The 20318-nt window shown below is 34.3% G+C and overlaps 1 long non-coding RNA gene across 1 annotated transcript; it reads right to left on the reverse strand.

Moving 5' to 3' along the window:
- LOC108662913 lies at positions 1284 to 3518 on the reverse strand. Its single transcript, XR_001928773.1, has 3 exons — positions 3498 to 3518; positions 3029 to 3136; positions 1284 to 1323 (listed from the first exon to the last, which is right to left on the reverse strand). It is a non-coding gene; the product is annotated as an uncharacterized LOC108662913 (long non-coding RNA).

The raw sequence follows: 20318 nt of genomic DNA on the forward strand, positions 1-20318 counted from the left end.
TTTTTTTCTCAAAAATTTCAAAACTGGCTAAAAGGTAATATACAAGTACAATATACATAATTCATATTCAAAATGAGTTTAAAAGTCTAAAATCTTCATTTTAAAACGAAATTACGGTTATTTGAATATAATAAGAAAATAAAAGAAATATTAAGGGAAATATTCTATTTTCTTATAAAACAATATTTATAGAGTTATACGTGAATAATTTTTATAGCGTAAAAGCTAAATAAATTTATACATACTTAAATACAGTAAGCCAAAATATTTAATTTAATTTACAATAACAAGAGGGCCCCTGAATAAACAAAAGTAAAGAGGACTGGGAACCTACGGTTTGGAAAATGCAGATCCAATGGTAGTCCTCGATGAGATCAGCTATCTACAGTCTATACTGAACCTGAAATGGGTGGAAAGGAGTTGGGTGAGATTTTGCAATCCCAATGAGTAAACAGACATTATCATAAATATCTAAAGGCGAGTAAAATGGAGGCAAGTTTAAACAACAAATTTCAACCCATTTCATAATGTTTTCAATTTATTTCTTAAACCATAAAATATTTGTAATTTACCAAAACAGTTGTTAAGGCTTATGTCTTTTATTAAAACAAGGCTCAAGCCAAAACTAATCCTCGGGGATACCTTGGCCGAGGCATCTAACCGAGTCCGCCAAGGGTGTTAAAATATTCACACGTGAAACACATTTTTATTTTTAAAACCAGCCGTTCCTTGGCGTTGGCCGAGTTACACATTCACGTGGGGGTTCGACGTGAAGTGAGCTCTAATACTACCCCGGGAGTTACCCTCCTCGCCTCTACAACCGGAGTAACTATATAACTGGGTTTACCGTGCCCCTCTAATAGGCAGTCCACGGAAACCCGTCACTGCAGTGACTAACCCACCAATTTTAATAAAATTTCGACAGTATAACGTGGCTTTTATTTATTTATCCAGCCTGCATAGTAAAACAACTTACATAAATTTCCCAATGCATTCACAAAATATAGCCACATATACTCATTTCTCATAAGCCATTCCTAGGAAAATATATATTTTTCAAGTCAATTTGTAGCCTCCAATTACTCAATTTCATAATCAATACAATATATTTTTATTTGTCACATTTATTCCTAAAACATCAAAAATCCCGTTTTAATCTCGTTCTCATTTCATAAAATACATAAAGGGCATTTAAAATAAACTCTAGATAATTTACAATAATAATAAGTTTACTCACCGTTTGTACAAACTAAAAGCTTTCTAAGCGCCCCGATCACTACTCGTCGGGTACGACTTCTTTGCCTTTTCCGGAAGGCTCTCCTCCTAGACACATTACAAAAATTTACACAATTCATCACATTGATGCTAAATCACTATATAATTAACTTAAATCCTATACTAATGCATGGTATGAAATGCAATAGCCTAAAACGGCTTAAACGCGGTATTAACCTATTTTTGGCACTTTGCCCGATAAATTGCTAACGCGCTCCATTTTAGCTCTAAATCATCCCATTCTCTCTCCAACATTTCTAACCATTAAATATCAGCCAATAACCTTCTAAAAACAACAAAATCAGCTCACTCCCTTCCTTGGAAAATTCGGCCAAAAATGGGACATTAACTCGGTTAATTTTCTACTTTGTTTTTCTATCACGTTTAATCGTTTTTCATCATTTTCTCTTCATTTCCCTTAGAATAAAATCAATTCATCATCATTGTACAGCATTGAGCATCCAGCCAAGAGTGGGTATTGTGAAAATTTAATGATTTCTTGCCCAATTTAATTTCTAAACACATTTAACTAACTAAAACTATCAATTTAACTAAAAATCAAAACCTAAAAATTTCAATTTCTCTCCCCTAGAATTTCGTCCAGCCCTTGATATCACTTTTTGATCTCTCTCCTCAAGCATGCTAAATGGAAATAAAGGCATAGGAAAGGTAGAAATCAAGCTAAAATCGAAAAATCTTACCGTTAGACGCGTAAACGGTCGAAAACCGCGAATTTCCCTTTGAATTTTCTTGTTTCTCTTTGGTTTTTCTTTTTTTCTTCCTTTCCTCTCTATTTCCTCTCTTGTTCTTCCTTATGGCCGGCCAGCACTTAAAATTTGGGTTTAAATGGGCTGACTTTTCATTAAAATAATATTATATCATTAAAAAATGCCACATGTCACTTTCCCATTGGCCCATTTTTAAAATTTCATCCATTTGTTTCCAAATTTTCACCATACACTTGTCTCATATATTCATAGCTTAGATAAAATTCTCAGACTCATCCAAAGTCTCGGTGGAGTAATTTTTGAAATTTACACTTTTGCCCCCGTAAAAGTCAAAAATTACATTTTTGCCCCAAAAATTGAAAAATTGCCCATAGACATATTTTTCATCCCTTATACTCATACCATTCTCCAATTTGTCAAATTTGATCTAAATTCTCTCAAAATCTCAAATTTTGTCCGTGGGTGGCAAAATTACGATTTTGCCCCTACACTCCAGAAATCACCAGAATTAAACTTTTTCACTTCCTATCATTAAATTATACTCCAAATAGTTTATCTTGGTAAAAAATTTCACTCCATGATCAAATTATTATCTTAGGTGGCAAAATGACGATTTTGCCCTTGAATATCAAAATTTCCAATTTTACCCCAAATGAACCCTCGAACTCCGAACAATAATTTTTAGGCATTCCTGGACTATAAAATATTAAATTTCATCCTACAATTCCTATTTGAACTAGTTCGAGGTTAAATCAACTTAAGTGTATCGTTAGGTACGATATCGGGTTTCGTCTTTTCTTAGGTGCTTTCCTAGCATAATAACATGCTACTCAGTGCATGTATGTCATGACATGTATTTATAGGGTCAGGTTTTACAGGCTATCCCAAACTGAGTCCGCCAAGGCTATTAAAAAGTTATATACTCATAAATCATGTTTTTATTTAGAAAACACAACCGTTCCTTGGTGTTAGTTGAGTGCCCCCTCATGTGGTGGTTTAGTGTGAAGTGAACTCTAAAGTTATACCTCGAGAGTTACCCTACTCGCCTCTCCAATCAAGGTAAAATATGTCAGGATTCCATGCCCCTCTAATAGGCTAGTCCACAGAACCCAGCCCACTGCAGCAAGCAATACCTACCATACAATACAATTTTGACAGCATGACAAGGTTAATATTTTACTACCCAGCCTGCAAAGGTAAAATAAAACAATTCATACAATTCATAAAACACAGCCCAACCAGTCATGCCAACATAATAACAATATAACATAAGCCATCAATTTCCAATCATAAATTTACAACATACCGATGGTCTCCAATTACTCTTTTTCAAAATTGTTATTTCGTTTCAAGACAATTTATAAAATCTTTTCATTTAAACACATTTTTGTTTATAAAACCTAAAATTTGCCATTTAACTCATTTTCATAAAATTTCACCAAAACCGAGCTAAAACATACTTTAGATAATTAAAATGATGATAAGGTTACTCACAGTTCTAGGAGTCGATGTACTCCTAATCCCAGTCTTCAAGTATAATCTCTGTACTTTTACCAGTGTAATTTGCTCACCACCTATCCACAATGTACAATACATAATTCACCACATTAATGCTTCACCATTATAAAATCAATTCAGGCTCGGTGTATATGCATGATATGATATGCAACTTATCCGACTACCTCTTAAATGTGGTGTTGACCTAATTCGGCCTATTACCCGATTAAATGACAATTGTGTTCGATTTGGCTCCAAATTTCTCCATTTCATTTCTAATATTTCAATTCACTAAATACAATAACAATAATCTAAAATTCAGCCTAACAACCCTCACAATTCTTCTTGAAAGTTTTGGCCATTGTGGTGCATTATCACTAAAAATTTTCCCATTCCATTTTGTCACCCTAAATCATCATTTCATCCATTTTTCAACCAATTCACTTGATCATAAAATCTATTCATTACTTCTACACTTCACATAGGGTTTGGCCATTGAAGGTTCATGCGGAAAATGGATTCTTTTCTTGTTGTTTTGTTTCTAAACATGCTTAACTAACTCTAAACACCAACATAACTCAAAATCAAATCAATCTAACATCATTCTCTCTCCATACCCATTTCGACCAGCCATGAATTCATCATGAAAACATGTAATTTAACCATGAAAAATGAGGAGAAATGCATGGGAAAGAAAGATCTTTAGCTTAATTGAAAAATTTTACCTTTTTTTCATTTGTTTCCTTGAATTTTCACACTTTTCCCTTGAATTTTTCCACCTAGGGTTTGTTCTCTTCCTTTTCTTCTTTTGTTCTTCTTTGGTCTTGGTTTGGCCGGCCATATGAAAGAAAATAGGCTGATTTTATACTTATTTTAAAGCTAAATAATTAATGGCTATAAACTTGACACATGTCACCATATTATTGGTCCATTTGTAATTTCTTAACTATTAAGCTTTTTCTCTCCACCACTTAAATTCCTTCAATTATCCATGATAATATTGGGTAAAATTCATGTGCTGGACAAGTGTCAAGTGGTGTAAAATTACAATTTTGCCACTAGGGTGGCAAAATTACCATTTTACCTTTATGTTTCGAAAAATACCGGGATTACAATTTTTCACTTCTCAACCTCAAATCATACTCCAATAAGTCAAATGTGTTCAAAATCTTTGAAAAAAATTTTCCATTTTGTCCTCGAGTGGCAAAATTACTATTTTGCCCCTAGATAGTGAAATTTTTGGTTTGACTCCAAATTGATCCTCGAACTTCGAATCACCATATTAAATCATTCTTGGACTGTAAAATTTTTAATTTCACTCTAAAATCTCTATTCGATCTAGTTCAAGGCTTAAATCAACTTTGTTGTACCTCTAGATACAATACCAACTTTTTGTAAATTTTTCGAGACTTTCCTAGCATGCAAACATACTATCCATCACATGTATGTCATGACAAGTATTTTATAAGGTCGGGTTTTACAAAAAATAAATAAAGGCACACAATAATCTATTACATACTTAATCATGTTGCCACATTTCAATTTCCTTATTTTACTATGTGGCAGCTTATAGAGTGATCATGTTTTCAAGTTGGTAGTTTTAGTTCTCTATCAGACTTTGCAAAAGAAAAAAACAAATTGCCATTGAGTGAGTCAAACAAAAACAATGAAGAATACTCTTAAAGGATACCACGCCCAACCTTGAGGAAAAGGGTTTTAAATGGGGTTTTAAATTTGTGGTAGGGCTTTTAAAAGAAAATCTAAATTGCAGGAGGAGAATGGTGGCTAAGCAGAAAGAGAGGAAACTGGTGGTAGAAGGAAGGGGAATAAAAGAAAAGAGGACAAGAAAAGAAAAAGGAAGCCGTTGTTGGAAAGGCTTAGGCCAACGAGGGCGATGACGTCAGGGATTGAGTTGTTGGTCCCTATAATATGTGCTAGAGGGGGGGTGAATAGCACACTTTGGCTCTTGACAAGATTGGAAATTAATTTTCAGAACTTAAGAAAACAAAAACAAAGTATAAAATGCATAACAATTTAGAGTGGTTCAGTCCAAGACCTACATACACTGCCTTGATTATCTAACCAAGGATTTTCTCACAAACTCACTAACAACAGGTGAAATTCACAAGCTTCCACCAAGCTTTTACAATGGCTTTTATCAGGCTTAGCCACAACCTTTTGCACTAGTTTTTCAGGGGTTTAACTAAAACCCAAAGTGGCTTTCCAAGGCTCAACCACAACCTTCAACAATCAAGCTATCCCAAGCTTGAACAACCCCTTAGAGTGACTCCCTCACTCTAAAAATACAAGAGAAGTAATAAAAAAGTACCTATGATCACTTACTTTGATCTAGATGGTACAAGATAAAGTGCTGAACTCTATTACAAAGATTGACGTTTGAGTGCAGTCAAGTGCAGTGAAGCTTTTCTGGTTTTTCTACTTTCTATAACTCAAATCTCATTCAAAGCTTCAAAAAAACTTGTTTCTTATTGTTGGAAGATCCTTTTATACTTGAAGATGCAACTCTGATGGCAGTTTATATCCATTGGAAACAGTTGAGGATGAGTTCTAGTCGTTAATCTGTCTTGTAGTGCTCTGGTTCAATTTGAAGACAGAAAGCTCTTAGTCAACTAACTTGGTTGACTAAGTTGATTCTGTTTCTAGTTTACAGATTCTAGCAGAGAGTACTTAGTCAACTGACTTGGTTGATTAAATTGATTCTGTTTCTTAAACTCTTCAGTCTGCTATTTCTCCAATATGAAATTTGGTCAACTAATGTTCTTTCTTGTTTCACCAATAAGCTTCCTCCTTTGTTATTTAGTTACATGTTGATGATTTTATCCCTCTTTTTCTTTCAAAAAATACTCTTTGAAGAGTCAATAAATTGATTTCATATATTAATTTCCTGCACACTCAAGTAAATGTATTAGACACAAATAAATGAGAATGTTTTATTATCATCAAAAACTAATAGAGCCAACATGAGTAAGGGAGAAAGGGTTTAGAGAAAAAGGTTGGTTGCCGCTGCTAGTAGAAGAAGAAGAAAAGAGCAAAAATGAAGAAACGACAAAGGGTTGGAAACTAGGGTTAGGTTAAAATTAAAATCACGTGGTTTTATGATGGATACAAAAAAGAAAAGAGGTGGGTTGGATTCAACCAAGTCCAACGTGGTTCAGGTTTAGTCAATTTATTTTTTTATTTTTAATTTTTATACATGAATTAAATTTACGAAATTAGGATAAGAATAAAAAGCGAAACAATGTTTTTGATAAATAATAAAAAAATGAACAATTAATTGAATAGAGTTAATAATGACTTATCAAGATTATTGAAGGATCCAAAAATTATTTTCACAAGGTGGATTAATTCTAAATAATTATAAAAGCACAAGATAAGAAAGTAATAATTAAAATTGAAGATAATTTAGAAAAGTTCATCATTAAAACTAAAAATTTTAATAAGTGTAATTAATATTCATTTTATTTTGACTTTCAAAAAATATTCATTTTATTTTAATAATTTTATTGTATAAGTTATGTAGTTTACCAATAATTACTTTATAAATATTACATTTTTGAACATTTATTTTATTTTTCTATTAAAATCATGTAATTAACAAAATATGATTATATCAATATTATAATATATTAAAATATAAAAAAAATAAAATGTTTTTGAACAAATTTATTTAAATAAAAAATTTTGCTTAGTAAGACATCAGAAAATATTTTTAAAATATTGATTTTTTAAAAGAATTATCTTTAATTTATTATTATTACTATTATTTATAATATTTTTAAATTTACAATTATTTCTCTTTTATCATTATTTTTGTTTATAATATTATATAATTTAAAATTACTTTTAATAAAAAAATCAACACCCANATATTATATAATTTAAAATTACTTTTAATAAAAAATCAACACCCATGTGAAGCGAGGCACCACTTTCGTAAAATCTAAAGACACCTCCCAAACTTAAACTTCAACATCGACCTCAATGGTTTTTTTTTTTGAAAGTCTTCTTGAATTTTTTTATAAGGGAGGACACTTGCAAGAAGAAAGAAAAAAATCAGTAATTACTGATAATACATAAGAAATGAAGAAAAAAATAAATTAAAGTAAGTAAATTAGGTTAGAAAGCTTGGGTTGGCTCCCAAGAAGTGCTTGTTTATAGTCATTAGCTTGGCTATAGTAGCCCTTTTTGTAGTTTTTCATCCTTCAAATACTACCTCAAGCGATGCCCATTAACCATGAATGTGTCCGTATCCTCACTATCAATCTCAATTATTCCGCAAGGATAAATTTTGACCACATTGAAAGGACCCAACCATATTTCCTTGTGTTTTCATGGAAAAAGCTTGGAGTATGATCAGGAAAGTAACATTACTTGCTGCCTAACTTCAAAAAGACAATTAGATGGTGGTGGAAGATGCTCCTTCGATGACTGCTTGGGTTTAATAGGAGGAAGTGGTGGCTTAAACTCAAGAATTGGTGTTTTCTTACTACTAGGTGAAGAAACAGACTTACCCTTGCCTTCATCAACTAAATCCACTTTATAACAACTATTTGTATATGAATACTTGATTGCATTGAAAATATTAAACTCCACTACCACTTCTCTAACTTTAAAAGTTATCTTACCTTCCCTCACATCAATGATGGCACCAATAGTAGCCAAGAATGGTCATCCTAAGATTAAAGAAATTTCCACATCTTCTCCATCTCAAGCACAATGAAGTCCACTGCAATGTAGAGATGCCCAACTTTAAGCAACACATCCTAAATAATCCCAACAGGATACCTGATTGTTTTGTCAGCTAATTGAAAAGAAACTGTTGTAGGTTGTACTAATCAAGTCCAATTTTCTTAGCAATTAACAAAGGCATAATTGAAACACTAGCCCCAAAATCACACAAAGCTTTAGAAAATTCAAATTTACCAATAGTGCAAGTGATAAAAACACTCCTTGGATGCTTAAGCTTTGGTGGAAGCTTGTTTTTGTGAAACCTCAACTCCCATAGATGCGTAACTAGAGGTAGACTGATGACTGCATCAAATTCACATATCTAATGGGAGATTAAATACCTAATTAGTCCAAGTTGGACTATATTTAGGATCGAATTTAGGTATTCTTATTTATTTTATTATTTTAGTTTAATTTATGTTTAAATGTTTATTTTAAGTTAATAATGTTAGTTTTATGTTATTTATTATTATTTTATATTTTTATAGGAGAAGGATTAAAAATAATTTCAATTGGTGAAGAAAGGTGCATAATGGACTGTTGCTCTATTTGCATATATTTTAGTTTTTCAAGCATATCTCCCACTACAGAAGTCCAAATGACATGATTTTTTGACCATTAGAAAGCTAAGAGGCAGGAATACAACTTTAGTGTTTGCCACTTTGCCAATTTCTGATTAGAAAGTGGTCAAATCTTTGTCAAAGTGAAAGTACTACACTAAAAGAACAAAAAGGGGCATTTTTGTAAATTACGTGAAACTTTGATTGACTTTAGAGATAAATATCTAAAGTTCCTGCACCTTCTTCATCTTCCTCTCGTTTCTTCTTTTTTTTTTGCAGAACTTTTTATCCTCCATGGAAAAGAAACCTTAAAACCTCCATAACATTCTCATACTAACTCCAACATTCTCTTCTGTAATTTCTCTCATAGCTGAACATTTTTAGAGAGGGAAACTCTTGAAATTAGCTTGAAAACTCTTGAAGGAGTTTTCCCCTTTTTAGCCTCACTAAGAAAATTCAACTACAAGTCCACCAAGGTGAGAAATGAGTTAGGGTTGATTTTAAGTTATTAAAGATGGCTAATAATTATATTTGTGGGCTGTTATATTTTTTATGGTTATATTGTGTGTGATAGGTTCAACGAGGCCCCGCATGTCACGACCCGAAAGTCCCCATCGGGCTCGTGACAACCGCCGCGAGGCCTCGACAAACATTTTTCACCCCGAATGCCCATCGAAATCCCGTAAGGCTCTCGTATCAGCTTTTGCATTTCCCCGGTGAGCAATAGTTATCAAATAATCAAAATACGAAGGATTACAAATCATTTCCAAATCATAACATAACATATTTTTTTTGGCTCACAGGGGCATTTTCGTCATTTTTGTCGAAAACCTCGAAACTTGCTAAAAATGTAGTAGGTAAGCTGAAAATATATATTTAATGATTTAAAAAAAATTAAGTATCTAAAACGTTTATTTGAAGTGAAAATTTGACCATTTGAATATAATAAAATATTCAATAAAATAAACTATTTTCTTGTAAAATAATTTTCATAAAACTATCGGTACATAAATCTTATAGCGTAAAAGATAATTATATTGATATATACTATAAAGCAAATAACCAAAGCATAAAATTTCTTTTACAGTGACACATGGGCCCACATCTATCCAAAATGCATCGAAAGCTGGAAACCTACAGCTTTTATCGATTCGGGTCCAAATGAAGGTCCTTGTCAAAGTCAGCTAACTATGAAATTCCCCGAGCCTGAAATGTGAGGAAATGAGGGTGGTGAGATTATAAAATCCTAGTGAGTAAGCAGATACCATCTAAACTATCTAAAGTCGAGTAAATGGAGACAATTAAAATAAATCATCATATTGTAATTTCATTACCTTTCAACTCATTTCAACCAAATAAAATAAATCCATAAAAATCGAGTAATCAACTTGGCTTATGAATTTCTTAAAACTTTGGCTCATGCCAAAACTCATACTCGGTGATACCTTGCGCAGGGCATCCAACCGAGTCCGCCAAGGCTGTTAAAATTTTGTATACACTTAAAATATATTTTAGTTTGAGAAAAATACAGCCGTTCCTTGGCATTGGCTGAGTTCCCCTTCACGTGGTGGTTTGGCATGATGTGAACCCTAAGCTATACCCCAAGAGATACCCTACGCGCCTCTCCGTTCGAGGTAATAATATAATGGAGTTTACCGTGCCCCTCTAATAGGCTGGTCCACGGAACCCCCTCTGCAGTAAATAATTAATATATAATCCACCAATCAATAAAATTCATTCTAGCATGACATGGCAATTTATCGCAACCTAGCCTCTCAAGGCTGAATACACAGTATAAATAATTCTAACACCAAAATCAGTTTAGCCATTCATGCTCATTTATTGTCATAAGCCATTCAATTTAAAACCATAAATTTGCAACACAAACTAGCAGTCTCCAATTACTCTATTTTCAAAACCAATATTCGATTTTCCAGAAAATTTATAAAATCATTTTATAAAATCACAATTTCTCTTAAAACATAGCAATTTACCATTTAAACCCATTTTTCATAAAATCACACAGTTGTATAAAACTACTCTAGATAATTAAGACGATAATAAGTTTACTCACAGTGTCTAGAATGCAGACTTTCGAAGCACTCTGTCTACTGGTCCTCGGATGCAATTTCCTTGCCTTTATTGGAGGACTCACCACCTTGACACAGTACAAAATCGAGAATTTCACTAAGTTGGTACTAAATCAAAATTAAACTAATTTGGACTACCAATGCATGATATGGAATGCAAAAATGCACTGGTAACTATCTAAATCCGGTATTAGCCTAATTCGTCTTATCACCCGATTAAATTCCTAACGGGTTCGTTTAAACTCCAATTTAATTCTTTTCAGTTTCTATACCTCAATTGCACCCAAATTAACTTAATGTCCCTCAGTGTGATGCAAATTATCAGTCCCAACAGCAAATTACGAAAATACCCCTAGTGGGTAAAAATTCGTATTTTTGCTCCGAAAATTCCCATTATTTTTCTAGGCTCATAATTCATTATTCCTTAACCAATTCTCCTAGAATAAAATCAAACTCATCCTCACTCACTACATGGTAAATTCAGCCATTAATGGTTGGGGGAGAAAATAAATTCTTTTCTTGTTGTTTTGTTTCTAAATATGCTAAACTAACTAAAAACACTAACATAAATTAAAATCAAATAAATCCAACAACTTTCTCTCTCCTAACCCATTTTTTCAGAATTGAATTCATCATGAAAACATGTAATTTAATCATGGAAAATAAAGAGAAATGCTTGGGAATAAGAAAACTCAAGCTTAATAGAAAAAATCTCACCTTTTTCACTTAATTTCCTTGAAAATTCACACTTTTTCTTTGATTTTCTCTCTCTAGGGTTTTGTTTTTTTTTTCTCTCTCTTCTTGCTGGTTTGGCCGGCCATGGGGTGGAAGATGGGCTGATTTTGTGCCTTTTAAAAAGGAAAATAATAAATTAATAAAGGCATGACACATGGCATCATGTCATTGGCCCGTTTTTAAAATTTTAAAAATTTAAACATTTTATCTCCACCACATGTTTAGTCAAGGGTCAAAGATGAAGATAAAGGAAGACCATGTGCTGGAAAAATGTCCTGGTGGTGGAAAATTACAATTTTGCCCCTGGGGTGGTAAAATTATCATTTTACCCTTTTATTCTAAATTATACCGAAATTAAAATTTTTCACTTCTAAACCTCAAATCTTACTCCAATAAGTCAAATTATACTCCAATAAGTCAAATGGGGCCAAAAAAATCTTTTCTAAAATTCCCATTTTGTCCCCAGGTGGCAAATGACCATTTTGCCCCTAGATAGCGAAAATTCCGGTTTGACTCCAAATTGATCCTCGAACTCCGAATCACCATATTAAACCATTTTGGGACTTTAAAATTCTTAATTCCATCGTAAATTCTCTATTTGATCTAGTTCGAAGCTTAAATCAACTTTATTGTACCTCTAGGTACAATACCGACTTTTGTAAATTTTTCGGGACTCTCCTAGCATGCAAACATGCTATCCATCACATGCATGTCATGATAAATATTTTTATAGAGTCGGGCTTGTCATCTTCTCCCCTACTTGGATCAACCATATGATCTTTCTTCTTGATTGACTTCGACATCCTACTAAATATTAATATTTTAATATTATTTTATTAATAAAATATTATTTTATTCTAAAAATTTTATCTTGTCTCCTTGGTACCCAAAATACCTTATTATGCCTCACTTGACTTTCAAATCGCCCTTTTATCTCACAAATTCTCCTCCGATAAAATTATTATTATTTTATTATTATTTTCTCACTTGCGAAATATTTTATCCTAAACTACTCTCGTCTTTTATCACTTCTAAACATTTTAATTGACCTCAATTTGCATTCGATCAACTTTATTTATCACCATATCAAAGTATGGGGTATTTCACCCCATGTCCATTTGGAGCATTAGTTAAAGTTAGAGTTGATCAAAAGAATCAACAAGGATAAGTGAGTAAACTTGCATTAAATTATTTTTGAGAAATACATATAGGTTGAGATGAAGCACTTAAATGATTATATTTTACCTTTTTTCTCTAAATCATGCTTGGGAACAAGCCCTCGATGAAACATTTTATGTTATAAAATGTGTAATGTGATGAACCCATGTGTTCCTATATTTTGATGATATATATATATTATGCTTTGAATGATAATATTGTGTGATAATTGTAATTGCGCGTGTACGGTGTGGGGGTGCACATGCTGGTGATGACGAATGATTCCAACTATGTGCGTTGTGGGAGTGCACATGAGCTGATGCTCGGTGGATGATGATTCCAACTATGTGCGGTGTGAGAGTGCACATGAGCTGATGTCTGGTGGATGATGATTCTAGCTATGTGCAGTGTGGGAGTGCACATGAGCTGATGACTGGTGGATGATTACATGTTTAAACATACCATAGAAATGCTAGAGAAAATATTATGTGATTGCAATGAATGTTGAATGTTGAAATTGTTAATTGCTTCCAAAATGATTTTCAATGCAACGAGAAATTCTCTGTCTTGCTTGTCTTCCTTGGATATTTGCTGTAGTTTTCACTCTTTTCAACTTCGTTGTTGATCATAGATCCTTCATTCTAAGGGATTAAATAACCAAAGGTTGAATTAAGGGGCTTTACAAGAAATTAACCTAAATTGCATTGTTTTTAACATAAGTGCATCATGTTTTCTGCAACTTTCCATATCGTTTACTTGTTCCCTTCCTATGTTCACTCACTAGGTTTATACTCACTCTTTTAAACTTCATGTTTGCAGAGTCGAAGGCAGTTGGGACCTAGATTGAGGTGTCCATGTATATTCATCTTTTTGGTAGGTACCATGGCATTCAGTAGTTGTACCTTCACCCAAAGTCACTTCGCTGATAGTCAAGAGTCTTTTGCCTGTGTATGCGTACACGTGCTATAAATCACTAAGATTCATAGTATAAACAATATATGTATATTTTGATTGATGATGCCAATATGAGTTGATAATGGGTGATATTATTTTGGATGATCTAAATACAAGTAGTTGATTGCCATAGTATATCACTGAATAATTTTATAGTTGAGAATTACGAAATGTGACTTTAAGAATGATTGTTGAAATGACGATCGAGATTACATAAAGAGGCTTGCTTGGGCTTAGTGGGTTATTTCCATTAGGCCCATGGATCGACCATGGGCTTAAAATTGGCCTGTGACAAAGTTTGTATGAGAGCCCTGGGTTGTTTAGGCCCTAAGATTTTCATTATTGATCCAATGAAGTATCGAGGTCTTTATGTGGAAACTTCAATCGTAAATTGTGAACCGCGACACATTTTACAACCAAGAAACCGCATAGATTCTTTATTCTAGAAACCACATTTCCCCTTAAGTATAATTATAACTTGTGTTTAATAATAGGTGTTTTCTCTTGTCTAGGTAAGAATGCCGCCTAAGACACAAGCCACCTCGAGAAGGACGAGGGAGCAAGATGCTCCTAACGAGATGATGGTAAGCCACGGGCTCCCACCCTTAGGGGGAGAGGCAGACGTGGCAGGACCACTAGGTCGGTGATGGTAGATATGCTTATGAGTAGACATGAGGAAGAATAGTCTTTAGGTGATTAGATAGACATCCAATTGGGGGCATTACTATCGAAGACTTCGTTGCAGGTTTGCAAGGAGTTAATAAGGTTGTGGAGATGATGGCAACTCGTATGGATGACATACAAAGAATAGTAGAGAGGAGACATGTAACACAAAAGTCCCTTAGTTTACAAGGACAAGTTGATTGCCATCATCTAGAGGTTGAGAAGGTCATGTGGAGGTTTCATTTCCTGATTTCCTGAAGCTTAAGCCTCTATCGTTTACAGGGTCTGATGCATTGAAAAAAGCCCAGGTTTTCTTATACAGTATGGAAAAAATTTGTGATACCTTGGGATGCTCTAGTACCAGATCAGTTAAATTAGTCACTTTTCGATTTGAGGATGTGGCACAAGAGTGGTATGGTTCCCTGCATAGAGGTAGGCCAACTGGTGCGACCTCGTTGAGTTGGGATGAGTTTAGTACAGTGTTCTTGGATTGATTCTTACCAATCAGTGTGCGTAATGCATGAGCTAGGGAGTTTGAGGCCTTAGTACAAACCCCAGGTATGATGGTGTCGGAATACGACATCAAATTCACATAGTTGGCACAATATACGCCTTATCTAGTTTCTACTGAAAAGATAAAGATTCAAAGATTTGTGGATGGGCTAGTGGAGCCATTGTTTAGGGCTGTAGCATCTAAGGATTTTGATAGCTACTCTGCAACTATGGATTGCATGTAAAACCCGACCCTATAAACACATATCATGATATACATGCACTGAGTAGCATGTTATTACGCTAGGAAAGTTCCTAAGAATAGATGAAACCCGGTATTGTACCTAATGGTACACTTAAGTTGATTTAACTTTGAACTAGTTCAAATAGAAATCGTAGGATGAAATTTAATATTTTACAGTCTAGGAATGACTAAAAATGATTGTTCGGAGTTCGAGGGTTCATTTGGGGAAAAATTGAAAATTTTGATGTTTAGGGGCAAAATCATCATTTTGACACCTAAGATAATAATTTGATCATGGAGTGAAATTTTTGATCAAGATTAACTATTTGGAGTATAATTTAATGATAGGAAGTGAAAATTTTCAATTTCGGCATTTTTCGAAACATAGGGGCAAAACGATAATTTTGTCACCTCGGGGTAAAAACCGTAATTATCACCACCCAAAACTTGTCAAAATTATAGTATTTATTTATTTTTGGTATGAATAACTATGGTATTTCAAGTGGTGAAGAGTAGAAGTTTAATGGATGAAATTTTAAAAACGGGCCAATGGGAAAGTGACACATGGCACTTTTTAATGATTTAATAATTTTTTAAAGGAAAGTCAACCCATTTAAACCCCACATCAGGTGATGGCTGGCCATAAGGAAAGAACAAGAGAGAAAATAGAGAGGAAAGGAAGAAAAGAGAAAAACCAAAGGAAAACTAGAAAATTCAAAGGGAAAATCGCGTTTTTTGACCGTTTACCCGTCTAACGGTAAGATTTTTCGACTTTAGCTTGATTTCTACCTTTCTTATGCCTTTGTTTCCATTTAGCATGCTTGAGGAGTGAGATCAAAAAGTGATACCAAGGGCTGGCCGAATTTCAAGGGAGAGGAATTTGAAATTCTTATGTTTTGATTTTTAGTTAAATTGATAGTTTTAGTTAGTTAAATGTGTATAGAAATCAAATTGGGCAAGAAAACATGAAATTTTCACAATACCCACCCTTGGCCAAAACTTCAATGATGTACAATGATGAAGAACTGATTTTTATTCTAAAAGAAATGAAGAGAAAATGATGAAAAATGGTTAAATGTGATAGAAAAACAAAGTGGAAAATTTACTTAGTTAATGTCCCATTTTTGGCCGAATTTTCCAAGGAGAAAAGTGAGCTGATTTTGGTGATTTTAGAGGATTATTGGATGATATTTAATGTTTAGAAATGTTGGAGAGAAAATGGGACAACTTAGAGCTAAAATAGAGTGCGTTAGCAATTTATCGGGTAAAGTGCCAAAAATAGGTTAATACCGCGTTTAAGCCGTTTTAGGCTATTGCATTTCATACCATGCATTAGTATAGGATTTAAGTCAATTATATAGTGATTTAGCATCAATGTGGTGAATTATGAAATTTTTGCAATGTGTCTAGGAGGAGAGCCTTCCGGTAAAGGCAAGGAAGTCATACCCGATGAACAGTGATCGGGGCACCTAGAAAGCATTTAATTTGTACAAACGGTGAGTAAACTATTATTATTGTAAATTATCTAGAGTTTATTTTTAAATGCTCTTCATGGATTTTATGAAACGAAAATGAGATTAAAATGGGATTTTTGATGTTTTAGAAATAAATGTGACAAATAAATATATTGTCTTGATTTTCTGAAATAAGAAACTATTGATTATAAAATTGAGTAATTGGAGGCTTTCAATTGTATTGAAAAATATATTTTCCTATGAGTGGCTTATGATATATGAGTATATGTGGCTATATTTTATAATTGCATTGGGAATTTATGTAAGCTGTCTTTTACTATGCAGGCTGGGTAAATAAATAAAAGCCACGTTATACTGTCGAAATTTTATTAAAATTGGTGGGTTTAGTTACTACAGTGACGGGTTTTCGTGGACTGCCTATTAGAGGGGTACGGTAAACTCGGTTATATAGTTACTTCGATTGTAGAGGCGAGGAGGTTAACTCTTGGAGTAGTGTTAGAGCTCACTTCACGTCGAACCCCCATGTGAATGTGTAACTCGACCAACGCCAAGGAACGACTTGTTTTCAAAACTAACATGTGTTTAACATGTAAATATTTTAACAACCTTGGCAGACTCGGTTAGATGCCTCGGCCAAGGTATCCCCGAGGACTAGTTTTTGCTTGAGCCCTATTTTTAATAAAAGTTATAAGCCTGAACAACTGTTTTGGTATATTACAAATATTTTATGGTTTAAGAAATAAATTGAAACCTTATGAAATAGTTTGTAATTTGTTGTTTAAACTTGCCTCCATTTTACTCGCCTTTAGATATTTATGAAAATGTCTGTTTACTCATTGGGATTGCAAAATCTCACCCACCTCCTTTCCAAATATTTCAAGCTTGTGGTAGCTTGTAGATACCCGATTTTGTTGAGGATTCTAGTTGACCCCTCTATCACACAGACAGTAGGTTACTATCACCAACACTTGGTATATTTATGGGCCACTTGTCATTGTAATTATTATTGTACATTATAACTTTGTAAATTATTGTATGTATGAATTTATTTTACTTCTAAGTTACAAAAGATTACTTACACGTATTTCTATAAATATTGTTTTATATAAAAATGCTATATTTTTGTCTTTTGATTTACTTGAGCCGAAAATGACTGGAAATTGTTTAAAACTTATATGTAAGCCTTGCAGGGTTCTGATTGGTATTCCGGGTAATGAGTATCAATCGGGACGTCGCGGCGGTTGTCATGGGCGCGAGGGAGGTTCCGAGTTGTGACATTGTGCTCAACGAATTGAGATGAGGAGCATCGAGATTAGGGTTGTAAGGGATAGAAAAAAAAGGCCAAGATAAAGAGCCATTAAGGTCGTAAAGACTTTAGTAGTGACATTTCATCTTTTAGCCATTAGGGCCCACATCGGGACTCACGGTTACCCCAACAGGAAAGTGGCTCGCCTAGTTCTAGTATTGGGGTGGGATAAAAGACCTTCGATGTTGTGAGATAGCAAGATTTAAGGTAGGGTGGCCAGGTTATCAATCGTTGCAATATTTGTGGAGTACGACATAGAGGACGATGCCTTCGCACTATAGGGGTTTGCTATACATGTGGTCAACCTGAACATATTAGGATGAATGGTCCGATGGCTCATCAATCACAAGGTTTTGCTCACAACTCTACCCAGCCAGCTTCGTCTACTCTTTCAGCAACCGTTTCACCTAACCAGAAGGCTAGTGGATCGAGAGGTAGAGGTGTTGTTACTTCTTTTTAAAGCAGGCTATCTGGGTCTGGACATTAGAGTTCTGTCGATAGGGGCCACACAAGGGTGTACGCTCTGACATCGTAGGAGGCCTAAACATCCAATGTAGTGGTCTCAGGGACTCTTTCTATTTGTGATATGAATACTCAAGTATTGTTTGATCTTGGTTCTATGCACTCTTTTATTTCTCCATGTTTTGCACCTCGATTGGGTAAAGATTGCGTTATGAGAGAAGAACAATTAGTGGTGTCTACCCCTTTAAGGGAGGAATTTATAGCAAAATAGGAATATAAGTCCTGTGCAGTTCGGGTTAAGGACAAAGACATTTTGGTCAATCTAGCGGTATTAGACACCTTAGATTTTGATGTGATTTTAGGAATGGATTGCCATGCCAGTGTGGATTGTTATCATAAATCGGTTAGATTTCATTTTCCCGAAGAACCATCATTTAGTATTCAAGGGGATAGAAATAGTGCTCCAACCAATTTGATATTTGTCATGTCTACTAAAAGGCTATTAAGACAGGGTTATCCAGGTTATTTGGCTATTGTGAGACATACCCAAGCGAAGGTTAGGGATATCAACCAAGTATCAATAGTGAATGAGTTTATAGATGTAGTTCCAGATGAACTACGAAGTTGGCCTCTCGAGTAGGAGATTGAATTTTGTATAGACTTGATTCCCGACACTAGACCCATATCCATACCCTCATATCGAATGACACCTACAGAGCTTAAGGAACTTAAGGATCAGTTAGAAGATTTGTTAGATGAAGGCTTCATCCACCCCAGCATCTCACTATGGGGAGCACTGGTGCTATTTGTAAAGAAGAAAGATGGGTGACTTAGATTGTGTATTAACTACTGACATCTTAATAAAGTGACGGTGAAGAATAAGTACCCCTTTTTGAGAATAGATGATTTATTTAACCAACTACAAGGAGCACAATGTTTCTCTAAGATAGATTTACGATCTGGGTACCATCAGTTAAAGATCAGGAAAGAAGACATACCAAAGACTACATTTCGAACAAGATACAGGCACTATGAGCTTTTAGTGATGTCATTTGGGCTTACGAATGCCCCTATGGCCTTTATGGATTTGATGAACTGAGTGTTCAAATCTTATTTGGACAAGTTTGTGGTGGTATTTATTGATGACATTTTGATCAACTCAAGGAGTCGGGCGGAACACGAGCAACACTTTAAGATAGTGCTCCAAACTTTGAGAGAACATCAATTGTATGCCAAGTTCTCCAAGTGTGAGTTTTGGCTTAAAGATTTGGAGACATTATTTCTGTGGTGAGACTTGCGAGATATATACAGACCATAAGAGCTTAAAGTATATATTTCAGCAAAGGATCTTAACTTGCGGCAACATAGGTGGATGGAGTTGCTTAAGGATTATGAATGTACTATTATCTATTATCTCGGTAAGGCTAATGAAGTGGCGGATGCCTTAAGTCAAAAGTCGATGGGTAGTCTGGCACATATATCTGTAGATAGGAGATCTTTGATTCAGGAGATGCAGGGTTTAGGAGATATGGGTGTGCATTTTGAAGTTTCAGAGACAAATGCATTGTTAGCACATTTTAGAGTTAGACCTATCTCAATAGACCAGATTAGAGAAGCCCAAAGTAAAGATGAGTTCGTAACTAAGGCCTTGAAGGACCCTTAGGGAGGGAAAGGAAAAAATGTTTACTAAAGACACAGATGGAGTATTGAGGTATGGGACCGAACTTTATTTGCCCAATAGTGATGGATTGAGGAGAGAAATACTAAAGGAGGAGCAAATGGTAGTGTATGTGGTACATCTAGGAGCTACAAAGATGTACCAAGATTTGAGAGAAGTACACTGATGGGAAGGACTTAAGAAAGACGTAGCTGAGTTTGTTTCTAAGTGCCTAGTTTGTCAGCAGGTTAAGGCAAAGCATTAAAGGCCCGC

This window comes from Theobroma cacao, chromosome 7, assembly GCF_000208745.1.
Source record: "Theobroma cacao cultivar B97-61/B2 chromosome 7, Criollo_cocoa_genome_V2, whole genome shotgun sequence".
Taxonomy (NCBI): domain Eukaryota; kingdom Viridiplantae; phylum Streptophyta; class Magnoliopsida; order Malvales; family Malvaceae; genus Theobroma; species Theobroma cacao.